At 39.5% G+C, this 26,912-nt stretch overlaps 1 protein-coding gene across 3 annotated transcripts in view; it reads right to left on the bottom strand.

The window, feature by feature from the left end:
• The window catches only part of SEMA3D (semaphorin 3D), a 218,896-nt gene that overhangs the window by 177,873 nt on the left and 14,111 nt on the right, over positions 1 to 26,912 (bottom strand). The window contains exon 2 of one of the 3 annotated variants that reach the window (XM_061165129.1): positions 4,676 to 4,789. The exons of 1 other annotated variant lie outside the window; for it this stretch is intronic. The gene's annotated coding sequence lies outside the window, so the exon portion shown is untranslated. The remainder of the gene's footprint in view (positions 1 to 4,675; positions 4,790 to 26,912) is intronic. One more of the 3 variants, XM_061165127.1, reaches the window with a different exon arrangement.

The raw sequence follows: 26,912 nt of genomic DNA, 5'->3' as shown, positions 1-26,912 counted from the left end.
ACTTTTAATTTCTCTTATAAGTTAAAAACATGTTGCTAAGAGATAATAATAACTAATAAAATATATTTATTACTACATACTAAATCACTAGGAGGTTAGTTAATTTGTCCATTAGAGTTCAGTAATCATGAGGTGATGGTGTTAATGTTAAAATCCCTGATGGGTCAACTAGTTATTTCTTTTCCATGGAAACACATTAAATCTATAGTAACACTTAGTCATACTGAAGCCTAATATATTTTCAACAAGACAGCAATAGGTAAGAGTACATGAATCTTTAGTTATAGACAAATCAGTAAGCAGCCCCTACTGATGGTGTTAAAGACATTTTGTAAATGATTGATTTATATATTTAGTGACTGTGAAACATTATTTGAAACAGCATAATAATATAATTGTAGCCTTTTTACCTTCTAGGTGTACCATATTTACAGATATTAATGTTTTATTTTTTTAAACTTTTTATTTTATATTAGAGTATAGCTGATTAATAATGTTGTGATAGTTTCAGGTGGACAGAAAAGGAACTCAGCCATACATTTACATGTATCCATTCTCCCTCAAACTCCCCTCCCACCCAGGCTGCTACATAACATTTAGCAGAATTTCCTGTGTGATACAGTAGGACCTTGTTGGTTATCCATTTTAGATATTTTGATAGTTTATTGCTTTATTTTATTTTGATATTTATTTATAATGCAGATTAGCTCTTTAATATTCATAGAATGCAAATTATTAAGGAGTCTGACATTAACAAAGTGGTTTTTGCATCTATCAGAGAACAAGTAAGCAGTCTTTGATTTCTTATTTAAAAACTGAGAAATCTGTTTTAATTTCATTTAAAAACTGAGCATCTTAATAAACAATTTAATGCTGAGCTGTTGCAATCATGAGTGAACAATATGACTCATCACATATTTTACCTGATATGCTTTTAAGTTCAAATTTATTTGAATTTATTCAATCACATTGGTTTTTCTTCTAAAGATTAGTAGTTTTGAATCATCAACTTCTCATATATAATGTTTATATATATTAGCTTGGGAATGCTACATGTAGACAAAATAAGGTGTTACTATGTTTATATCTCATACTATTCCATAAGATAAAAAAAGTCTTAATACAGCAAAGCAGTCTCCAACTTTTATGTATTTCATAGAATGTTAGAGCTTGATTCTACCACCTAAAAGAACAAGTAGATTTTCAAATGTAACAAAGTTCCAAAATTTTCTCTTAAGAAAATCAAGTCTCTCTTTAGTTCTTATGGTCTTGCTGGCATTCTAATTCAATACCAAAAAATTTTAAGATGTTTACCAACTTATCAGCAAACTCCATCTCTTCATGTGTTTGTTTAAATTTCCCTCCAAATATATCACTAATATACCACCTATATTCAATCAGTATAAATGATACATTCAAAGACAGGCATCAGAGGTTAAGAAACTGACATTTCTTTACTAAAGGGCCAATCTGTCTACCCTGCAAATCATTAGCATAATAGATACTGTAAAGAAAATAGTTATGCCATGTGGCTATATTATAGACTATAAAATATAAACCCTGCATGGAAATTCCCACATGAAATCCATAACAAAAAAGTAATGTTTCTAACACATTTTGTTTGAAAATAATGATGCTATTAACACTTGGCACTATGGTTCTCAAATGGAAGTGAGTCTGCATAATAGTTTACTTTCTTCTTTATAAACACAGTAAGTCACTGTGCTGATAGGCTGGCATGCTTCAGGAATAAATGCCATTTTGAGATATAGAAAGCCTCATTATCCCTGATACAAACCTACTTTGTAAGTCAGATATTTTGAAAGATCTGGGTTTTGATTTTTTTTTTCTCCATTTTATGAAGCTTTTGGTGGTTCAGACCAACTAATCTGTATTTATTTGGTAATAATAAATAATCTGCCTGCAGAAAAAAATAGTAAATAATCTACCTGCAATGTAGGAGACCTAGATTCAATCCCTGGATCGGGAAGATCCCCCGTAGAAGGGAATGGCAACCCACTACAGTATTCTTGCCTGGAAAATCCCACGGACAGAGGAGACTGGCGAGCTACACAATCCATGAAGTCGCAAAGAGTCAGATGGGACTAAGCGACTAACACAACAAAATTTTATGAAATAAAGATTCATTCTTATTTGCTTAGATGGCTAAAATAAGTCAGTACTAAAAATGTGGCAGTAAGTAAATTACTTCACCATCAAACAAGGTAACAATTTTGAAGTTAATGTTGAAATACCGGCGTGTGTGTATGTGTGTGCTCTGATACTTCAATAGTGTCTGACTCTTTGCAACCCTATGGACTGTAGCCGCCAGGCTCCTCTGTCCATGGAATTCTCCAGGCAAGAATGCTGGAGTGAGTTGCCATTCCCTTTTCCAGGGGATCTTCCTCTCTTAGGGATCAAACCTGCATCTCCCACATTGCAGGCAAATTGTTTACCATCTGAGCCACCAGGGAAGCCCAAAATAAATAAAAAGCATTAATTTATAGCTTTACATGTGTCATCAGTCTTCGGGGAAAACGAGAACAAAACAACAAAACATTTAGATACTTTGGATATTTTTCCCCAACAATATTCTGTTGGCAATTTTTGTTTAAAATCAGTGTGAGCACACTGATTTGCAATTCCATTCAGAAGTTTTTCTGTTCTATTAAAAGCAGAAGCTCAGAATTCCTAGGTCTCTCATGAACTCCTTAATTAAACTTTTTCAACCATTCCCACTAACTACACCTAACGTGTCTATTGCTTGGTTAACCACATCACTCATTCATCGCAGCCACTGATCTTTCCCTCCATGATCCTAATCTCTTGGTCCATTAACCTCCTTCAGGTACTCCTTTTCCTAGTAACACTAGACCTAAAATTAACTGATAGTGACAATGACAACTCTTTCACCTGAAGATTTTGTAACCACTTATAAGCATATGAAGCAATTCAGGGGATTGTAACACTTAACAGTTTCCATGACACCACCTCCAAGTACTCCGTTTCAGCAAGTCACAGAGGGATATTCAGGAGTCTGGATTAACCATGAAAACACTCCAGGTGGAAAGACTCTGACCAGCCACTGACTGTAAAATTGTTTCCCAAAAGCATAATACCAGATTCAAATTTTCCTCCAAGCTCTAATCCTTATCTGCTTTTACCACCTAATTCCTAGATTATTAAAATATTTCTCTAGCATCTTTTCTTAGCCTTCCTCACATCAATTTTTCCTTCATACACAAACACATTCATACTGTAGAAGGTTTTGATGGAATTCATTTGGCAGGAAGCCTTCTGTTGTTTCACATACAATTTTTTGAGGCTCTTCTCAGTCCAACCCTAAACCTTACTTAGGATTTCTGTCTCACTATTCCTACACTTTGTGAATAAAATGCTGCTTTATTCTCAGTCATCATGCTTGGGAACCTCACTCTTGTTATACATGAGGATCAAGTGACAATGTAAGTGGTCTGATGTGGCTGCACAATTCAACACTCTGAGAACAGGGTCTAGAATCACAGGTACAACAGTCTCCCCTTCATACCATCCTGCAGATGCCAGGACTTCAGACCATTGTGTGAGGGAAGGAAGGAAGTACGAGAGACAGGGAAGAATGCAGTGAAGGAAGAAAGGACTAACCAGTACTGAAGAAACACAAACCACGATTTACACTGTAACTGTTTCAGAGTCATGAGACCTATCTTTCTCCAAAATATACAATTTATGGGTTAAAAACTGAACTAAATGGCATTTTCTTAAGTTCCACACAGTAGTCTTAAACAGAATGTATAGCTTCATTCTCTGAGAAACTGATAAAACTAAGTTTTCAAACCTAGTAAAATAATGCCAAGCTACTATTCGATTTGTCTAAAAATGACAAGGTAGGATATTAGATAAACATAAGGAAATAAGAGTATCTTTTCCAATAGAAGAGTGAAGGAAGTCAATTTGACTAAGAGATGGATGATTTGTTGTAAGCACTAACTGGAAAATGGTGGGGCTGGGAAGATGTTGAGTTAACCAAGAAATGGAGAGAAAAAGGGAAATAAAGCAAATTAATTAGATCATGGGGCAGGCAGGATGAGTAAAATAAACAGTAAAGAATGATATGTACAGACATAGTGAGAGTTAGAAGCAAGAAAATGGAGAGTGAGGAGAGAAATTGGGATTTTCACTCTGGAAAAAGGATAAGCCAGAAGAGAGCTGCAGGAGAGTAAGGGAGATGAAGCTGTGCTTGACTCTGCCTGTAGAGACAGGCATCATATCTCTAATGAGCACCTAAGGGAACAAGAAAACATCATCCTGGAGATGACGGGACCCTCCTAGACAGGACTGATGGGAGGACCTCAACTGGTGCTCAGATCCAGGCACCTCATTATCCAAAAGGTGCAGAGAAGCTGGAAGGAGTTCAGAGACATGATGGAAGAGTGATTAAGATGCAGAAAAAAAAATGATTTATGATAAAAGATTAAAGCACTAAACAAGCACTTCTTGGCAGAGCAACAAGTGGATGGGCAAAGCAGCTATCTACAAACAGGCATAGGACATAAATAATCTAGAGGAAAACCATTATTATTTAAGCTAGTACCAAGGGGAGAGGTTCACAGAGAACAATTTCAAGAAGGCAGAAAAGAAGACAACCCTAAAATTAGAAAGGGAAGTATTAACATACAAATGACAAATCTGTTCACCTGATGTGGAGCCAGGCACGTCCTAGGAAACTCCTGGTATCAGTCTGTATGCACAAGATACAAGCAACTTGACCACTCAGTTGGTTACCACGATTCTAGAAGACAAAGCAATCAACAGAATAAAAAAAATTTTTAAAAATGAGAATCCTGTTAACAGTTCAAGCTCATTTTCAAAAGAACTGAAAAGCTTAGTTTTATCCTCCATATTTTGTTCATACAAAGGTCTTCATTAATGACTTGAAATAGTATATAATAATTCAGTAGTTTTCATAAGGGAATAAAATGGGATAATAGATCTTTTTAATATGGCTTCCAGTGAGTCTATGTGTTGGTTTGCAATATGGTATTTTTAAAGATTAAACTGTAAATGAATCACTTGTATAATTAGACATGTGGGTAGATATAAAACCTTGAAATCGCCAGTCCTGTGGGAGTAAGATGACTCCTCACAGAAGGAAGCAAAGGATTTCCAGGTGGAACTTCACCCATAATAACACACGCCAATGCATGTCCTTGACACCCATCTGTGTTATCCCTATGAACTACACTGGAACAGCCACCCTATCACATGAAGAAATTGTGAACTACTCAATACACATGGGATTATTTTTGGATTATGATATTCAGATCAGCAAAGCATGTTACCCACCACCCTCACACACTCAAATATTCATAAGCCTATGTAGAAATTTTATTTTATTAAATAAAATCTTAAATGAAGATGTCAATATTTTAAGAAAACTTCTGATGCTAGAGAGAAAATTGTATAAATAAATGAAATCCTTATACAGTTCTAGTCATATTTGCCTTTCATTTTTATTTACATTGGTATGTGCTTGACAAACTTTCATCTCTGTGCTTTGAAAGCCAATATAATAATAATTTGTACCTGGTTTATGGCAATTTCAAAATTATAAAATATGTGTGTGCTTTTTGTCTCACTTGAATCTCCCCTTTGGAGTTAGGTATTATTAATCCTTCACTTGACAAATAAAGCTGAGAGTAAGAGGAAATATTGTAGAAGCTAAAATCAGGTTGACAAGAACCACCAACGGCAAAGACTCGAATCCTCTGACTGCATGCCCTGTGATCTTTTCACTGCCCTGGATTTCTTATGATTCGTGTCCTCAATCACGGCACCAATAAGCACTTAGAGTTCACTTAATAGTGATTACTGTGTAAAGCCAGGTCCTCATCATGAGCTTCTTGCAAATTACTGAAGCACGATTCTCAAGAGAGGAATGAAGGAAGCAGATAAAGTAGATCAGGCTAAAAAAAAAAGGAATAAAGAATCTTAGTTGCTGAAGTTTCCAAAATGTGTAGCCATTGGTTTTCACAGAATGACATGGCATAGTTGATTAAAATACAACTCTTGCCACAATAAAAAAGACAGTGGAAGGTTTGGGTAGATTGAAGCATTCAGAACAAGAGGATATTCTGAAGTGAACTGGGGTGGAGAGAAAACAATATGGCAGATGCATACTAGGTGAGTGAGGTGAAACTCGAAGAAGAAAAATGTAGAAAAAGAGAGGAAACTCTGTGGAGTTTCCAGGGACAGAAAAGCAGGCATATGTACAAAAAGAAATTTGGCAGCTTCATTCCAAATGCACCAAGGAGCAATCTGCAGAACAGAAGGTTCCAGTAGCTTAGAGGAAATACACTCAGCAGAGGCAAACATCATCTTGGAACTGAATGAAAGGAAAATAACATTCAAAAGCTCAGACTCCTTGGAAGACAGAAGTAAAAGAATGGAGTTAGCAACTGAATATCACAGGGCAAAGAGGCCAAGGACATCCCCAGCAGTGAGTCTGTGAGCTGGCAGAACAGAGGTGCAGTAAGAAATGCAGGAGCACACAGGGGACACAGTACATCCTAAAATGTTGATCTACATTTTGAAGGGAAGGGGGATATTCCTTAAAGAAATGAGTAGGACTGTAAAATATATAGAGAATAAAGGAAAGGAAAAAAAAAGAGGCAGCTTTTGAAAGTGCATCTCTGAGAAAATGAGGTAATATTTGTGCAGCTCTGGAAAGCCTGAGCTCTGAAATCAAACCACCTGGGTCCATGTCCCATTCTTCACACTTTGTGGGTGGGAACTTGGACAAGTTATGTAATCTATGTCTCAGTTTCCTTATCTGTGTAAAGTAGAAAATATCACTCACCACACAACAGAATCATAATTTAGTTAAGAAAATTCTTGCCAAGCAAAGAACATAGTGCTTGTGAGAAAGTAAACAGTAAAACAAAGCTAAATTTCTAAAAATTCATGAGAGTATATTTATCACACTTGAAAAATAAGAAACGGGATCTGAAAAAAACAAAGACTTTAAAAATAGTCAAAGGATAGAAAACTAAATATAGAAAGAATCAAATATCCAGCAGAAAGGATATTAAGGAGAGTAAGAAAGATTAAGATTATTTAGGGCTGCATTTTTTAAAGTAATGAAAAAATAAGAGATGTTACTTAAAATTTATCTGATCCAAGACAATTTTCTATGAAAAATGTAAATTCATGGAAAATGGGCAAAGAATCCCATTATTTTTGAAAGATCCAATTCAGAAACCCAGCTTCAATCACTCAAAGAGGGGCCCTTTTTCTTATTCCCAGAATTGCCTTCAACTAGCCAAGTATTTCAATCCTTATTCAAGTAAATAATCAAGCATTTCATGTCTGAATGCCTTTTCAAAAATAGTAGGAAGAAAAAAAAAAGTACAGCCTATCTTCCAAGTATAAATTGAAATGAACAAAGTCACAGATGCCTTTTCTGACAAAGAAGCCTTGAATTTGCACTGTAAGTTACAAATAATTATTTTTTAAATGTAATCATCAATAATAATAATAATAATAAACAACCTCTTTTGAATGCTTACTATATGCTGAACTTCAATGCATTTCAAGTTTCTGCAGGTAGATACTATTTTTAATCCAAATTAGCATATGATGAAACTGATGCTCAGAAAAATTAAGCCAGTGTTTTAGTCAGCAGCAGAGCATGGATTTGAACAAAGTTCTATCTGAGTAAAAGTTTGTTCTTTTAACAATGTTTTTATTGCAAAGCCTTTCCTGAAAAATAATTTGAACTGAGCCACTACATCGTATAAAGCCAAGCATCCTAGATTTAAACTAGTTATTTAAGTTAAAGTCATTTTTAGTTTTGGCTAAAAAAAAAAAGTAACATGAAATTTATTATCATAACCACTGTTAAGTGTAAAACTCAGTATTATTATGTATATGTACACTGTTGTGAAACAGACCTCCAGAACTTTTTCATCTTACAAAACTGAAACTCCAGTACCCATTGAACAACTCCCCATTTCTCCCGGCCCCCAGCAGCTGAAACCACCATTCTACTTTCTGGTTTCTGATACCTCACTGAGGTGCAATGATGTAACCATTTGTCTTTTGTGACTAGGTTATTTCACTTAGCATAATGTCTTTACGGTTTATCCATGTTTGCCATGTGACAGGAGTTCCTTCTTTTTTAAGTCTGACTCACTCTCCATTGCTGTTGCTCTTGCTCAGTCACTCAGTCGTGTCCGACTCTCTGCAGCCCTAAGGGTGGCAGCACGCCAGCTTCCCTGTCCATCACCATCTCCCGGAGCTTGCTCAAACTCATGTCCATTGAGTTGGTGATGCCATCCAACCATCTCATCCTGTTGCCCCCTTCTCATACCACATTTTGTCTGTCCATTTATCCAGTGACGGACATTTGGGTTGTTTCCACATCATGGTTATTATGGATAATGCCACAATAAGCTTCCATATGCAAATAGTTCTTTGATATCCTGCTTTCAAGTTTTTGCAATGTATACCCAGAGGTGGGATTGCTAGATGATGTGGTAATTATATTTTCAGTTTCTTGATGAAAACTCAGTACTGTTTTCCTAAGCTGCTAGATCATTTTACATTGCCACCAACAGTGCAACACAGGATTCCAATTTCATTACATCTTTACCAACCCATGTTATTTCTGTTGTTTGGACAGTAGCCATCTTAATAGATGTAAAGTGATAACTCACGATGGTTTTGATTTGCACTTATCTAATGATTAGTGACTCTGAATATCTTTTCATATCCTTATTGGCTACTTTAAATATTCTTTGAATAAGTATCTATTCAATCCGTGCTCATTTTTCAATTAGTTTTTTGTTGTTGTGTTGAGTTGTAGGAGTCCTTTATATATTCTGGATATTAAGCTTTTTCAGATATATTATTTTCAATTATCTCTTCTATTTCATGGGTTTACTTTTCACTCTGTTGTTTGTTCTGATGCACAGAAGTTTTAAAATTTGACATAGTCCTTCTCTCCTAACCCAGTTAGTAAAGAATCTGTCTGCAATGCAGGAATCTGCCTGCAAGGCAGGAGACCCAGGTTCGATTTCTGGGTCTAGAAGACCCCTGGAGAAGGAAATGGCAACCCACTCCAGTATTCTTGACTGGAAAACCCCATGGATAGAGGAGCCTGTCTGGCTACAGTCCATAGGGTCACAAGAATTGGACACAACTTGGCAACTAAACCACCATAGTCTCCAAAATAGTATATTTTTACCCAAACCTCCATTTATCTATCTTTCTTTCTGTCTACTTACTTACCCAAACCTTTAGGAAAGTACGCAACCAAATGTCATGAAAATCTAGATGATAGGAAGAATTTTTGGATAGTTTATCTTTTTAAAAATAATTTTGAGGGGAAGAAAAAAGAAATCCCCTTTGTCATTCTCAGTTCTCATAGTCTAAACATCTCATCAAGCTGTATTTGATTTTCATTTTTAAAGAGGCATGGAATTTTTTCATACAACACAGACTCTAAATACAAGCCAATTACTTCATCTGTGCTGAAGTGAAGAAACAGTGACTTGATCCAACATAGAAGGAAAACTTTCAGTGTTCTATATTATTGACAGACTGAATGTCAACTCCTAATGTGGCACACAAATGCTGTATAATACATTTTACATATAAATTTAATGACTTTTCAGGGTAACATTCACAAGATGTGATTTTAAATATTGATCTTATAACCTGTGTAAGATTCAACTCCACTGTATTTTGTTTGTAATTTAGGCAGAATATAAGTGCTATAAAAGAGATATAAAATATGAACTTAATTGTTAAAAATTATTTCTTGACTGAGATAGGAGGGCAATGGAGTAGAATCTGAAAATTTCATAGTAGGGATATCATTTAAGCTGGAACTTGAGAATGGGTATTATTTTAAGAGACATAAGATATGACATGAGAAAAGAGGTGATATTATAATTCTGTGTGGCTAAAATGAGTGTGAACTAAGCAGCAAAGTTAGATTAAAGCCAGCTCATACCAACTGAAGGAATTTGAATTGGATTTTGCCATCACTCTGGACAAGAAATGAAAGACAACAGTGACATGAGAGTACAGCTGATGATGAAAGAATAACATTATCAGGAGAAAACTGTGCCTTACGCACAATGATTTCATCATTTGTGATTTTTCAGTAACTTGATGCATATGTACAATTTTTTAAAATTCACAGCCTTTAAGTCCACTTCTAGCCATTCCCTTTAAACAAGAGCATCGACTATTCATGATTCTTGTTAATTAAATTGAGATTACTAGTTGGTGACAACAAAAATAAAGAGGTTATAAAGTAAAACCCTGTTTTATTTTACACATGTTATGACATAGAGGGAAAGAAATATGCAGTGGCATTAATGTGCAGGAAGGTATAACAGATAACAGACTACAGCCAAAACAACTGATCATATCATCGTATGAATGATGGCTTATAGGTGTTGTGAGTTCAGATCAGTTGCCGACTTTGCAACCACATGGACTGTACCAAGCCAGGTTTCCCTGTCCATCACCAACTCCTGGAGCTTGCTCAATCTCATGTCCATCATGTCGGTGATGCCATCCAACCATCTCATACTCTGATATCCCCTTCTCCTCCTGCCTGCACACTTTCCCAGCATCAGAGCCTTTTCCAATGAGTCAGTTCTTCACACCAGGTGGCCAAAGTATTGGAGTTTCAGCTTCAGCATTGGTCCTTCAAATGAATATTCATGATATTCATTCAAGTCTCTAACTGTTTCCATTGTCTCCCCATCTATTTGCCATGAAGTGATGGGACCGGATGCCATGATCTTCGTTTTTTGAATGTTGAATTTTAAGCCAACTTTTTCACTCTCCTCTTTCATTTTCATCAAGAGGCTCTTTAGTTCCTCTTCACTTTCTGCCATAAGGGTGGCATATCTGAGGTTATTGATATTTCTCCCGGCAATCTTAATTCCAGCTTGTGCCTCATCCAGCCCAGTACTTCACATGATGTACTCTGCATATAAGTTAAATGAGTAGGATGACAATATACAGCCTTGAAATACTCCTTTTTTGATTTGGAATCAGTCTGTTGTTGTTCCATGTCTGGGCCTAACTGTTGCTTCTTGACCTGCATACAGGTTTCTCAGGAGGCAGGTAAGGTGGTCTGGTATTTCCATCTCTCTAAGAATTTTCCACGTTTTGTTGTGATCCACACAGTCAAAGGCTTTGGTGTAGTCAATAAAGTAAATGTTTTTCTGGAACTCTCTTGCTCTTTCGATGATCCAATGGATGTTGGCAATTTGACAAATAGGTGTTGTGAATGTGAGTATAAATTACCAAATTTGTCCAAAGTTGTCTGAACATTGTTCTGAGGCAACACAAATTACTTGGCCCAAAGAAATACACATCAGCAAGAATGGCTGATGAACCAGAAGATAAATCACTGGACTCAGATGAATAGAAACCCATGTGGAAATCAAAGAGTCCAAAAAATATATGCACCATTATATAGGAAAATACATCAACTATGTCAGCATATAAGATGTTATAGCAAGCTGAAAATTTTTCTTTGAAATGCCTGGTCTGGAGATCTAGGCTGTATATATAGATAAGTGAAACCAAGAGATTCTGGAAAGATGGAGGACAGTCAAGGCTGGGATGTTCTGATGGAGACATAAATCATTTCAGCACAAGTGAACAAAAGAAAGAGCTAGAATAATAGGAGGTTGAGTTATTATAAACTTCCATCTTTAGATGATACTGTAATTTTCCATGAAGATACTGTGGGAGATTCATTTGTTTGTATTTTAGTAGGAATATGATTATTTTCCCCTAAAATCCCCTGTACCTCTTTTTTCTTTGGGGGGGGGGGGGGGGTGGAGTTTCTGATAACAGAAATATCCTCAGGAAGAGTCACAAGCACTGGAGCTCTATCTGTAAAGAGATACACTCAAAAGACCAATACATTTAAGGAGGGAGAGTGTATTTTCACATCAACTCATCAGTTTTTTTTTTTTTTTTAAATACATAAAAATCTTAGGAAATTATTATTCCAGGAAGGATGGAATTTCCCTCTACAGGAAAATATACACGACTGAAAGATGTAATGCAATAAATAAATACACGATTAAGAGAAAAATAAGACTGCACATCTGCTTCCTGGTAGAATTATGATGAATACATTGGGAAATGTTTCTTTTGGTTTCTATTATTAAAGGTGACCACATCAAGAAAGTATGATATTGTGTAAAAGTGTTATCTCTTTTTCTTTGTTCACACCCAGATGATGAGTGGAAAGTGGCAGCATTTTACATAAGGCTACCTCCCACAGACAAAGAACTATAAACAACATACCAGTAACTGCAAAGGATATCATTAACATGAATACTTTTGATAAGGACATTTATTTTGGATTAAAGTCTACATTATTGTTGAATGTTCTGATGGCATTTTGTAACAGAGTTTCATGTTTTAAAATGTGGGAAAGACCTATAACTTACCTGCTGCTGCTGCTAAGTCGCTTCAGTCGAGTCCAACTCTGTGTGACCCCATAGACGTCAGCCCACCAAGCTCCGCAGTCCCTGGGATTCTCCAGGCAAGAACACTGGAGTGGGTTGCCATTTCCTTCTCCAATGCATGAAAGTGAAAAGTGAAAGTGAAGTCGCTCAGTCGTGTCCCACTCTTAGCGACCCCATGGACTGCAGCCTACCAGGCCCCCCCATCCATGGGATTTTCCAGGCAAGAGTACTGGAGTGGGGTGCCATTGCCTTCTCCAATAACTTAACTACTACTTAACATTTTGGAGGGCAAGATGTGCAGTTAGACACTAGTCCTCAGAAAGCTTCGTCCTTTCTGCCAATGCAAGCTGGTCAGAACAAACTGTTCAGAGTAATGAGCAGAAAATACTACTGAATAACTTTTAACAATGTTTCAGAGTGAACTATTTTTATTTTTTATTTAAAAATAGCTGAGTTACTATTGAAAGCCTCTCTTTACAAATTAGTTACAGAATGTGCATGAGTGCAAGTTGCCTTGCAATTAGCCTATCTATGTTTTAGGTTTCTTGGATGATGGGGTTATTCCAAAATTTAGAGGTAACAATGGAAGTCACAGTGTAAACTTGAATAAAGGAAAAAGAAAACAAATCAAAGACTTCCAGGTTGTCTGGAAGAACCTTCTTGAGTGCCATAAACCAAAGACAGCATCACAACAAACACTTCACATACGTTCATCCTATACAAGAATCACTCCTTCCTCTAATGAAGGAGAAAGCAGACAGAACAGCGTCGTCTTGAAAGCAGGACTCCATCTTGAGCCAGACTGTGGACTTTGAGCTATATGCCCAGTACTTATGGAAACGACACACCAACTGGAAAACCAGACTCCACCCCTGATGGAAGAGCCCCAGGGCTCATACCTAGACTCTCCATCGCCTAAAAGAATACCCTAATTATCTGGGTAACCGAATAGAATCATAAATTCTATTATGATTATTGGGGTAGGACCACAGGCCTATTGATAACTGTCTACTGTATGCCAGCAAATTTGGAAAACTCAGCAGTGGCCACAGGACTGGAAAAGGTCAGTTTTCATTTCAATCCCTAAGAAAGGCAACCCCAAAGAATGTTCAAACTACTGCACAATTGCACTCAACTCACATGCTAGTAAAGTAATGCTCAAAATTCTCCAAGCCAGGCTTCAGCAATACGTGAACCGTGAACTTCCAGATATTCAAGTTGGTTTCAGAAAAGGCAGAGGAACCAGAGATCAAATTGCCAATATCTGCTGGATCATCAAAAAAGCAAGAGAGTGCCAGAAAAACATCTATTTCTGCTTTATTGACTATGCCAAAGCCTTCGACTGTGTGGATCACAATAAACTGTGGAAAATTCTGGAAGAGATGGGAATACCAGACCACCTGACCTGCCTCTCGAGAAACCTATATGCAGGTCAGGAAGCAACAGTTAGAACTGGACATGGAACAAAAGACTGGTTCCAAATAGGAAAAGGAGTACGTCAAGGCTGTATATTGTCACCCTGCTTATTTAACTTATATGCAGAGTACATCATGAGAAACGCTGGGCTGGAAGAAGCACAAGCTGGAATCAAGACTGCTGGGAGAAATATCTTTAACCTCAGATATGCAGATGACACCACCCTTATGGCAGAAAGTGAAGAGGAACTAAAAAGCCTCTTGATGAAAGTGAAAGAGGAGATTGAAAAAGTTGGCTTAAAGCTTAACATTCAGAAAATGAAGATCATGGTATCTGGTCCCATCACCTCATGGGAAATAGATGGGGAGACAGTGGGAACAGTGTCAGACTTTGTTTTGGGGGTCCCCAAAATCACTGCAGGTGGTGATTGCAGCCATGAAATTAAAAGAAACTTACTCCTTGGAAGGCAAGTTATGACCAACCTAGATAGCATATTAAAAAGCAGATACATTAATTTGCCAACAAAGGTCCGTCTGGTCAAGGCTATGATTTTTCCAGTGGTCATGTATGGGTGTGAGAGTTGGACTGTGAAGAAAGCTGAGTGCCGAAATATTGATGTTTTTGAACTATGGTGTTGGAGAAGACTCTTGAGTCCCTTGGACTTCAAGGAGATCCAACCAGTCCATCCTAAAGGAGATAAGTCCTGGGTGTTCATTGGAAGGACTGATGCTGAAGCTGAAACTCCAATACTTTGTCCACCTCATGTGAAGGGTTGACTCGTTGGAAAAGACCCTGATGCTGGGAGGGATTGGGGGCAAGAGGAGAAGGGGACGACAGAGGATGAGATGGCTAGATGGCATCACCGACTCAATGGGCATGAGTTTAAGTAAACTCTGGGATTTGGTGATGGACAGGGAGGCCTGGCGTGCTGCGATTCAAGGGGTCGAAAAGAGTCAGACACAACTGAGCGACTGAACTGAACTGAACTGAACTGAACTACCTAGGCTTAAGGCATAGGAATCACAGGTTTAAGGCATAGGAATCACAGGTTAACTTTGATTGTATCTTTCTTTTCTTTTGTTCAGACTAGTTTCAGAGAATTTGGGGAGGTGGGTTTGAACATGTACACTTAGAGTATATAAGGTTTTCACAAAAACTGGTCGGGGTCCTTCACTAAGAGGAGACTCTGCCTTGTGCCCGCTGGTGTAATAAACTGCACTCCACCATCTCCATTGTCCTTCTGAGTGAGTTTGTTTCCCAGAACACGTGGCTACAACATTTAGTGCCCTGGCCGGGAAACTTCTCACTTTGAGGAGACAAGTCCCATTTGGGACTACTCTGAGGCCTTGCGGCTCAAATTAGAAGGGGGAAGGCGCCTCGCCCTTCTGGAAAGATTTTGCTTCTCAATGCCAGGACCTTTCATGTTAGCAGGTAGTGGACGGCAGCAGGGGAACTGAGGGCTCAGGTGAGGAGGAACCCACCCGGCAGGGTGGAAGAGGGGGCCTGATCACCCCCTGGGAGGGACTAGAAGGGACATGGACCCACAGGAGCCTGGAATAGGCAGGTGGCAGCGATTGCTTGGTACACAGGTCGACAAGTGTGCTAGGGCTTAGGAAGGAAATTTGTGAAGGTCATTTAGGAGGTGGTGTCCACGCCATTGTGGGGAAAATTATTTCCAAGTGATCACCAGGGGATTTTTAGGATAGGCAGGTGACAGCGATTGCTTGGTACACAGGTCGACAAGTGTGCTAGCGCTTAGGAAGGAAATTTGTGAAGGTCATTTAGGAGGTGGTGTCCACGCCATCGTGGGGAAAATTATTTCCAAGTGATCACCAGGGGATTTTTAGGATAGGCAGGTGGCAGCGATTGCTTGGTACACAGGTCGACAAGTGTGCTAGGGCTTAGGAAGGAAATTTGTGAAGGTCATTTAGGAGGTGGCGTCCATGCCATCATGGGGAAAATTATTTCCAAGTGATCACCAGGGGATTTTTAGGATAGGCAGGTGGCAGCGATTGCTTGGTACACAGGTCGACAAGTGTGCTAGGGCTTAGGAAGGAAATTTGTGAAGGTCATTTAGGAGGTGGTGTCCATGCCATCTTGGGGAAAATTATTTCCAAGTGATCACCAGGGGATTTTTAGGATAGGCAGGTGGCAGTGATTGCTTGGTACACAGGTTGATAAGCATGTTAGGGCTTAGGAAGGAAATTTGTGAAGGTCATTCAGGAGGTGGTGTCCATGCCTCAGGGAAAATTATTACCGAGCAATCACCAGGGGATTTTCAGGAGTAGAAACTTGGTCCTTGTGTGCTTGTATTCTGCCCTCCCCCAGGAGGTGTCCCGTCTGCTGTGAAATTCTTGACCCCCTCAGAATTGTCAGGCTAGAAGGAGGGGGATACATAAGTGAGTATGAATTGGCTTTTCCGGAAATGGCCTAGGACGTGGGATATTTAACCCATCAGGTGCAGTTTTCATCTGCACCTGATCAAGTCCACTAAGGCAGCTGCTGCTGCTAAGTCACTTCAGTCGTGTCCGACTCTGTGTGATCCCATAGACGGCAGCCCACCAGGCTCCCCATCCCTGGGATTCTCCAGGCAAGAACACTGGAGTGGGTTGCCATTTCCTTCTCCAGTGTGTGTACGTGAAAAGTGAAAGTGAAGTCACTCAGTCGTGTCCGACACTTAGAGACCCCATGGACCACAGCCTACCAGGCTCCTCCATCCATGGGATTTTCCAGGCATACTGGAGTGGGGTGCCATTGCCTTCTCCCTACTAAGGCAGAATGGACTTTAAAAGTTAAGGGAGAAACAGTCTTGGACCATGTGGTGTTCTGGTTCGGCTGTGCTGACCGGCAGGTGAAGACATGCCGATCCTCCTTCTCCCTCTGGGATCTCGCAGGTAAGGCTCTTCTCACCCCAATTAGGAAGGAGGTGGAATGGCAATTTAAGTGTTTCATTGAGTGGAAATATTACAAGTACAAAGGGTCCCTAGAACTTCGTAGACAGAAGGAAAAGTAGAAGGTCCGAGAAGGTAAGCAAGATGAGGGGAAGTGAATCTAAGGTAACTGTATTGGAGTGCATGATTAAACATTTAAAGAAGGGATTAGGAGGAGACTATGGGGTGAAGATGATGCCTAACCGCCTCCACATACTCTGTGAGGTCGAATGGCCCCCTATGGGAGTAGGATGGCCACCACAGAACAACATGAACTTAAAAATAGTGGAAGCAGTCTATACAGTAGTCACAGGAGAGCCAGGACACCTAGATCAAAATCCACATATTGACTCATGGCTAGGGTTAAGTCAAGACCCTCCTACTTGGACAAGGTTCTGTATTACAGAAGGGAAAAATATTAATGGCACAAAAATTGACTGATGATAAAAAAGGAAATTCTACAGGATTTGGACAGGGATGACCTGACCCTTCCCCCACACTGGATAATGACACGCCTGCCTCCCAGAGCTCCACCAGGACCGGAGGCCACCTTAATGCCCGACCCAGGGCCAGGTGAAGTTCCTGCAGCGGCCGCTGCTCTTCCGCCAGCTCTCCCAGAGATCATAGAGCCGCCATTTCAGCAGGCTCCGATCCCAGCGATGGAGACCTCTGGTCAACGCCCCCAGAATTCCATCTCAGCCGGACCTCCTAGATTGTATCCGCCTCTCTCGGTGAGTACAGGAATTAGACAGAGGCTGTGCTCCGCCAAGGAACAGGGGGAAAGAACCCCACTACAGATGCCCCTCAGAGAGCTACAACAGCCTCCGGTTCATGACGCATGTGGGCACTACCATCAGCGCCCTGTAGCCTATTATTACCAGCCATTTTCCTCTACGGATACATTAAACTGGCAGAGACACACTCCACCATACCCGGGGGAGCCACAAGCCATGATTAGCCTAATGGAGACTATTTTTTGAACCCACCACCCTACATGGGATGACATAATCCAACTACTAGTCTCCCTTTCCAGCACTGAGGAAAGACACAAGATCCTAACTGAGGTCAGAAAATGGTTACGAGAAATGGCACCTGAGAGCACTGCAAACCCGCAGCGTGGGCAGAACCAGCCGCCCCCGATGAGGGGCCCAACTGGGGCTGTGACACAGAGGAAGGGCGGGGCCACCTGGAGAGATCTCGGGCGGCTATTTTACAAGGCCTCAAGGGGGGGGCCCGAAAAGCTATGAGTATCGCAAAACCCTCCGAAGTGATTCAAAGGGAAAGCAAATCACCCTCTGAGTTTCGTGAAAGACTGTGCGAGGCCTGTAGACTTTATATGCCAATAGACCCAGCCAGAGGCTGTTCAGGTCTCAGATGGTGATAAATGCAGCCTTTGTGTCTCAAGCCTACCCCAAAAATGTCAGATGGGGGGACACCAAGCGACTCATGAATTTTTATACATCCCTGAATGCCTAGTACCTTTGTTGGGAAGAGACTTGCTAAATTGGAGGCACAGGTGACCTTCCCCCCCGTGAAAGACTGACTCTTCAAGTGGGATCAACCACCTATTTACTCTTTCTCTCAGTAACCTCTCAAGATGAATGGAGGTTGCACGATCTCCCAGAAGGGAAACCGGATGGGCTGAACAGTCGAGAGAGCATTAACTCATCAATTCCCTGACGTCTGAGAGGAAGACAACAACCCCCCCCCCCCACCACCACCACCCTCACCCTCCCCAGGCTTGCAAAACAAGTCCCACTGGTAATAGAACTCAAACCCAGTACAATTACATCAGCACCTGCCTTGGGCCTGCCAGACCTATATGAGCTGTTTACTCTTTACCTGACTGAAAAGGACAAGGTGGCTATGGGAGTGTTGTCCCAGACCATGGGGACATGGGACAGACCCGTGGCTTATCTCCCAAAACGGCTGGACAATATTGCCATTGGGTGACTGGGATGCTTATGGGCAGTTGCTGCAGTTGCCTTATTGGTCCAGGAGGCAACAAGATGACCTTGGGCCAAGATTTGATCACAAAAGTCCCACATGAGGTCAACACTCCCCTGCAAGGGGACCCTCATAAATGGCTGTCAACATCCCAGATTACTTAATACCAGGAACTGTTATGTGAGAATCCCCATATTACTATTAAGCCTTGTCATGCCCTGAATCTGGCCATTCTCCTTCCTTGGGAGAAGGTGGGCCCTCACATGATTGCAAGGAAATATGCCAGCAGACCTGACTTGAGAGACCAGCCAATCCTGGACCCAGATTTGGTCCTGAACACCAATGGCACCAGCCTGGTGAAACAAGGACAACGACTGTCGGGACATGCAGTAGTCATGGAAGAAACCATCACTGAGGCTAGCTCTCTGCCATCACACTGGTCGCTCAATGGGCTGAACTATATGCTCTAATCCAGGCCCTCCAGCTGTCAAAACGTAAGAAGACAAACATGTACACAGACTCCAGGTATGCTTCTGCCACACTACAGGGCTCTGTATAAGGAGAGAGGCCTTTTGACAACTCGTGAAAAAGATATTAAGTAAGGAAGAAATTAAGACCTATTAGAAGCTGCCTGGGAACCAGAAAGGGTTGCAGTCATACACTGTCGAGGACATCAAAAAGAGGATACCCCCCGGGCTCGGGGAAACAGACTGGCAGATGAGACCGCTAAATAAGCAGCTGAGGGCTTGGAGGTGACAAGTGAAGCCCCTATTAAAGCTCTCGTGTTGATGGAGCTGCCTGAGCTAATGCTGGACTCTCCAAAATACACTGAAGCCCAAAACCAACTAGTCAAAGCAGAAGGGGCCATCAAGACTGAAAAGGGATGGTGGGAATTGCCAAGTGGCAAATTATTGGTACCGGAGGAGCTGGCACCCATTCTGATAAGCCAAACACACCAAGCAACCCACCTAGGCAATGATAAACTGGGAGAGCTAATTCGAAAATATTTCTTGGTTCCCCGCCTCTCTTCTCTATGCAGAACAGAATCTCAGAACTGCACTGCCTTGCTCACAGGTCAATGCTGCCTCTGGCACAGACAGAAACCTCTGGGGATTCAGCTAAAAGGCACACCTTTGAACACCCGGGAGTGGACTTCACTGAAATGAAACCTCACCGACACTACCGTTACCTGCTGGTCATGGTATGTACATTCTTGGGGTGGGTAGAAGCTTTTCCTACCCGGACTGAAAGAGCATCAGAAGTAGCCCGGTGCCTGCTTAGGGAGATAGTTCCCAGATTTGAATTTCCTACCAGCATTGGATCGGACAACGGTCCAGCTTTTGCAGCTGATTCAGTACAACAAGTAGGCAAAACTTTAAACATCAAGTGGAAATTACATACAGCATATATGCCGCAGAGTTCTGGGACGGTGGAAGGAACCAACCAGACACTTAAAGAGACGCTCTCCAACTGGATCATAGAGACTCACTGCTCTTGGGTGTACTTGCTTCCGACGGCTCTGCTCAGACTCAGGATGACCCCACAGTCCCAAGGCTACTCTCCATACGAAATTGTGTATGGGAGGCCCCCTCCCATAATAAAACAGGCGTCAACAAATCTGCCTCAGGTAAGGGGAGATGAGATTTCACAGCAGATGGAACAACTGGGTAAGGTAATAAATCAGGTAACTAAGTTTGTACAAGAAAGGGTGCCACTCCACCTTGGGGAATAGATTCACAAATTTGTGCCCAGGACTCAGGTGTGGGTCAAACATGACTCCTTGGCCCCACATTGGAAGGGTCCATTTACTGTTCTAAGCACCCCTACAGCAGTTAAAGTTGCAGGTGTCACTCCCTGGATCCACATGAGGATGAAGAGAACATACCACGCAGACATAGAAAATGCTGAGTGGACTGCACAGAGGGACCCCACTGACCCTCGAGAGACTAAGATCATCCAAGAAGAAGAAGGAAAAGAAGATCCTGGATGAGCCCCTTCAGGATGAAGCTGCATAATCACCTCCTGCTGCTTGGCCTCATCAATGTGATTTTGAATTTAACTTCCATTTCAACTCAGGAAAATGTTTTCATCTCATGGGCACATTCCTACGTGGACTTCCACAACACTTCCAACTGCTGGGTATGTGGGGCTATGCCTCTGTCAGTGATGGATGGACTTCCTTGGTGGGTGTCACTGCTCTGCCAAGGAGATTTTAAACCACTCTGCTCTTTTCTGGGATGACAAAAAGAGACTTTCCTTTCTCTTGTCAGTCATAATCTCTCCCTTCTCTCTTGGTAAGCCAGACTTACAGTCAATAGACTTGGGTCATGAGGTTATGTTTGATGTAAACACCAGTTTCATAGAAGTAACAAAAGCCTAACCTACAGCAAGCCCCAGTAAATCTACCTTATTTACATGCCAGGTGGACAAGGTCTGTGTTTCAGTGGTATGAGTATATTGCTGCCTTATTCATACCTTCTATAGGAACAGCAGATACTATGATTAAATTAGAAGCCTTGACTAACTTCACAAAACAGGCCCTCCTAGATAGTGCTAAAGCCATCCAAGCCTTAAATGAAGAACAAATCCAAATAAGAAAAGTGGTAATTCAAAATAGAATGGCTTTGGACATGCTCACAGCTGCTCAAGAAGGGACTGTGCTATAATTAAGGTTGGATGTTGTGTATATGTTCCTCATTTATCTGGCAATGTATCAGCTGCTTTAGATGACATGAAAAACCAGGTAAAAGCAATGTCGAATGGAAATATTCCTTTCTGGACTTTAGTCCTATGTTGGGTGAAGGGTGATTTGTGATAAACTATATTTACCATTGTTACAGTTGCCTTGATAGTTCTCCTTTGTGGACCCTGCATTTTACAATGTATTATGAACTTTGTAACCCAAAGGTCTGTGTCATTCTCCCAGACTGGCAGTCAGAGAGCCAGGGTGCAATATATCCCTATGAGTGATGCTCATACTATGAGTTAAGAGCACCAAGAGGTGGGAATGAAGGAGGAAACAGACAGAACAGGCTCCACCTTGAAAGCAGGACTCCATCTTGGGCCAGACTGTGGACTTTGAGCTATATGCCCAGTATTTATGGAAACCACATGCCAACTGGAAAACCAGACCCCACCCCTCCTCCAGACGGAAGAGCCCCAGGGTTCATATCTAGACTCTCCATCACCTAAAAGAATACACTAATTATCTGTGTAACCAAATAGAATCATAATTCTTTTATGCTTATTGGGGTATGACCACAGGCCTACTGATAATTGTCCACTGTTAACTATAAGGCATACGAATCATGGATTAACTTTGATTGTATCTTTCTTTTCTTTTGTTCAGACTAGTTTCAGAGAATTTGGGGAGGTGGGTTTGAACATGTACACTTAGGGTATATAAGGTTTTCACAAAAACTGGTTGGGGTCCTTGACTAAGAGGAGACTCTGCCTTGAGCCTGCTGGTGTAATAAACTGCACTCCACTATCTCCATTGTCCTTCTGAGTGAGTTTGTTTCCCAGAATGCGTGGCTACAACATTAATACTTACTTATTATCATCATGGTGAAAACATGGTGATCAAGATAAATTCCTGACTTCATTCCTGCCTTCATCAATTTCAAGAGAGGAGTGTTACAAAAGGAGAGTTTGAGTTAGCATGTGCTTTCATGTTGTTTATTGTCATAAACACTACTTTATACAAGAAAGTAGGATATGAATCTTCTGCCTCAGTGCTCTGATTCCTTCTTATCATGTTTGAAAAAATATATTTAATAACTCCAAAACTTTATTGTCACTTTATGTCTTATCTTCTAACATGTTAATCATGTAATACACATATGCACATATACACATAAAATTGTATCCTATATAGACTATAATGATATATATGTACTATAACCACATATGGTGTATATATAATATATATCCTAAAGGAGTGACATGTTGCAAGATAGGCATACATGCATATAAATATATATATGTATGTGTATATATATATATATGTATATATATATATATATATATATATATATACATACACACACACGCATTGTAAAGGAGGAAAAATAATTTCTCTTTATCCTTCTACATTCTTGGCTGAGATGATCCCCTTCCCCTGTAATAAAAAGACTAACAGGAGAAAAACAAGTTTAATAACATGCATACCTCCTGTATACATGGAAGATATCCAGGAAAATTGAGGTAACTCAACAGAACAGGCCAAGGTCACACCTTAAATACTTTCTTCAACTAATGACAGAAGAAAGACAAAGGGCATTGGGGAGCCTTCTATGGGAGGTCACCAGGTAAAGCGCAGTAAACAAAGGTACTGTTAGGCAGATTTAAGTCGGGGCCTTCTCCAGCAAGGAGTGTGAGATTCAGGCATCTTTCCTGGTACAGAGTAGTAAAAACCCTTACAAATGGAGATTTCCTTTATAAATATTAATTGCTTTTACAAAAGGGTAGCTTCTACAAGATTTTCAAAGCTTCTCCTACAGCTGTTGTCTCTTCAGAACAACCAGCAAGATAACCCTTATGCTAAAAAGGCAGTTTTGGAGGATAACATATTTGCTCTCCTTCAGACATATGCATATATATGTATATATGAGTGTGTATTCATGGATCTATAAATTAAAAATTCTATAATAGTAATATAAGGTACACATTTGTAAATGTACCCTTTTTTAATAATCAAAGTAGACAGAGATCAGGTCAAGAGCAGCTGTATAGCATCGATGATCATAGCCAGAGCAGAGTTTTTGATTATCAGATAAGAAAATTAATGTATTATTTCAGAACTGGTCATCATTATGTGACTAGCAGCCTTTATTTTGCCTGGGTATAAGTGTCAACAGTTCTCACAGCATGCATTAAATTTATTTTCTAAATCATCTGTCACATTAGTGAAAAGTAGCATGTCTGCCCTTTTAGGAGGGACAAGACTTCAGTTATAATCTCAGCTTTGTGATGACTCAATCGTGTGCCTATGAACACACTACAACTAGTGTCTTATATACATGGATCATGAATTACTCAAGCCTGGGGACATTTCTCTTCAAACATTCAGCACCAATCTGTGAATATAGAAGCTGTACTTCCATGTTTAAGGAAGGAAGAGAGAGAGGGAGGGAAGGAAGAACTCACATTACTTCATCTTCAGTCCTCTCTGTAAAATTAAGAAGATGGACTAGACATTCAATTAGGCTGGTTTTTTTTTTTTTTAATTCTGAAATGTCACGAGTCTATGAAACAAAAATTGTCTTACTCTTTATATATTTTTTAATAATAGGAATTTCAAAATAGGTATCAGAAGACTGATGATTTATCAGGCTTACACTCTATTTCCTAGGTTGGAGTTCAAACAAACCAAACAAAAGTCCTCAGGTACTAGTTCTTTTAAATAAGTTTTAACAAAATATACCCATGTTAAACAAATGCCAAAATACCATATCGGATAAACACAAATTCAATGTATTTACTTGGAATGTAAAACTGAACTTTAGGAGCACTATTTCTTAAACTAACAGGTTGTCTGCTACTTTCACATAGTAACTTTTGTCCTCAACATTCTTTTGAATGCAGGTAATCTAAAGTCAAAATAAACTGATAGTAAAGATCGCAAAGAGTCGGACACGACTGAGTGACTGAACTGAACTGAACTGAACTGAAGGATGTAAAATAGAGTACCTGGACCATTTCCATAGGTTATTATCTTAATGGTACAGAAGGTTCATCTATCACTTAAACACTTTTTTAATTAAACAACAACTGCTATCTGTGAGAATTATTTTAGATGTTTTTGATTGAGAGAGGGATAATCGTTCTATGATCCCCGGATTTAACTAAAACTGAAAAAGAATAACCAAAGCATCTATTTAACTATTTATTTAAACAAAATAACAGTTTGCCAATGCTTACTCGGGATCTTATTTTCAACTCTCACAACTCTACTTGATTTTATTTTTTCACTTGTAATTACAAATCCACAAAGACTGATTGCTATGCTAGATGTCAAGGAGAATGAACCAGATATGGTTATACATTTTCACCCTAGGAGCTGGTGATTTGCCAGAGGTATAAAATGAATTTTAAATTAAAATAATTTATTACAAAATACAAATATGTCTGATGGGGAAAATAAGTTACTGAACTTATTTATGTTTTATAAATTGTTATTTGGAGGAAGAATATGAGTTTGCATTAGTTTTTGAAAGATAGAGTATCAAAAGAATTAAAAAAAAAAGACAAAAGGATGAACAGCATGAGAAATACTGGATGCTAAACATTAAACATACATGAAAGCAAAATAAGAAAGCACTTTTATTTCACAAACTAAATATTTACCTAAGATTTTCACCGGTTTTTCTTTCCAGTTCTGTGATATCTGCTTGAAAGTTGCTGTCTACACAGCCTCTCCATCCTCTACATCTAAGGATTATTTTCTTAACCTGAAATACTTAAAACTTCCTTTAGCAGGAAAAAAAATTCATGAGATATTTTATATCCTGCTGGGATCAAGTCTGACCTCAGACTTTATATGTGGTAAGACGTTACTTGTTGCACTGTGAGTTCTAGGAACAATATATATTGGTTTCAAAAAGTATAACATCAATGAGACATTTTTAATGTTAACACATCTATGTTCTGAGAGGAATATAAAATAGTTCTGAGTCAGGCTGAGAGCAAAGTTCACATTATAATAATAATGCTTTGACTATATAACAGGGAAACATCATGAAATACACAAATAACAAAGAGTAAAAGTCTGATAAGATAGCCCTGTATTTCTCTAGCACCCTTATTTCTATTCTCAACACCATTGTGTTAGTCCAGCCCTTATTTTACCTACAAAGTATCTCTTAGTTGGTCTCCCTGTAAATTATTCCTAGGCTCATCTTCCTAAAATACTACTTCTTAGGTTATTTCATGGTTAAAAAACTTTCAGTGGCTCCCATGTGCCTCCAGTATAAAACCCAAAGTCTGTACTCTGTCATTTCAAAGCTTTGGTAACCAGTCAAATATGCTTAATGTATATTGGCGAGAAGAAATAAAACTATCAGTGTTGATTTATTAAATAGCCATGGTGTCAGGCACCGGGAGAAATTTACTTACATTTTCTCAATTAATACTCACATGTGTTTTGTATACAGAGCTGTCGTTTACCCCACTTCAATATATGAGTAAAACAAGACTGACAGACTTAAATAACAAGTGTTCCCAGATAATAAATTGTGACTCCAAACTGTGCTGCCTTCCCACCACAAGATCAACATTTGTGTGTACAAAATCACAACTACATTGCAAGAAAGTACATGATGAGATAATAGTAAGAATTTAAACTGCTTATCAAATGACGATTAATTGCCTTAGACTAGAGTCTACTGGAAAAAGCACTGGCAGAGGGATCAAGACTATGAGAGAGGTCAGGGTTAATAATTTATGTGTCTTTCTCATCTAAATAATAATAGAAACGAGGAGAGTGAGTGGATCAGGGAGAAAAGTCTGTAGACAGAAAAGAACAGAACTGTGGCAAACAGCAGTAAGTGGGAGGAAGAGAAAGGGGAACCAGTGAAACAGCAAGAGGAGAGAGCCATCGGACACAATCCAGGAATTAGAGGGCCCCCAAAGAAGAATATACATGAGAACCCCTAGACTGTTCCACCTTCTCTGTCTTCAGTCCTGAACTAAAGACCTGGAATAGGTGTTACCTTGGCCCTGGTCACACTTTTTTAATGACCCTGAAACTACCCAGAAAACCACTATTAGCCTGGCTAGTCCTCATAAACACCTAAAAGGAATCATTTGAAATTGGAACTCCCCTGCCCCAGCAAAATACTTAGAAAAGTAATGTAAATTGTCTCCCTTACTTAAAATTTCATCAAGAAACAAGCCAGGAGATTTATAAATATTTACTCACTAAAGTCATAAAAAGCCAACAGAAGTAAGAGTGAATTTATAAAAACAGAACAAACAAACTAAATTGACTCTGGGTTCTAGTTTTTAAAATTGTTTCCTTCTTTTAATTTGCTCTAATAAAATTATCCTTAACATTCATGGAATAGAAAATGCCACACACTAAAGATATATATATTTGAAACATTTTACA

Source organism: Dama dama, chromosome 18 (assembly GCF_033118175.1).
Source record: "Dama dama isolate Ldn47 chromosome 18, ASM3311817v1, whole genome shotgun sequence".
In the NCBI taxonomy this organism is placed as follows: Eukaryota; Metazoa; Chordata; class Mammalia; order Artiodactyla; family Cervidae; genus Dama; species Dama dama.
The sequence above is the reverse complement of the archived record's forward strand: the minus strand, read 5'-3'. Positions and strand labels throughout refer to the sequence as shown.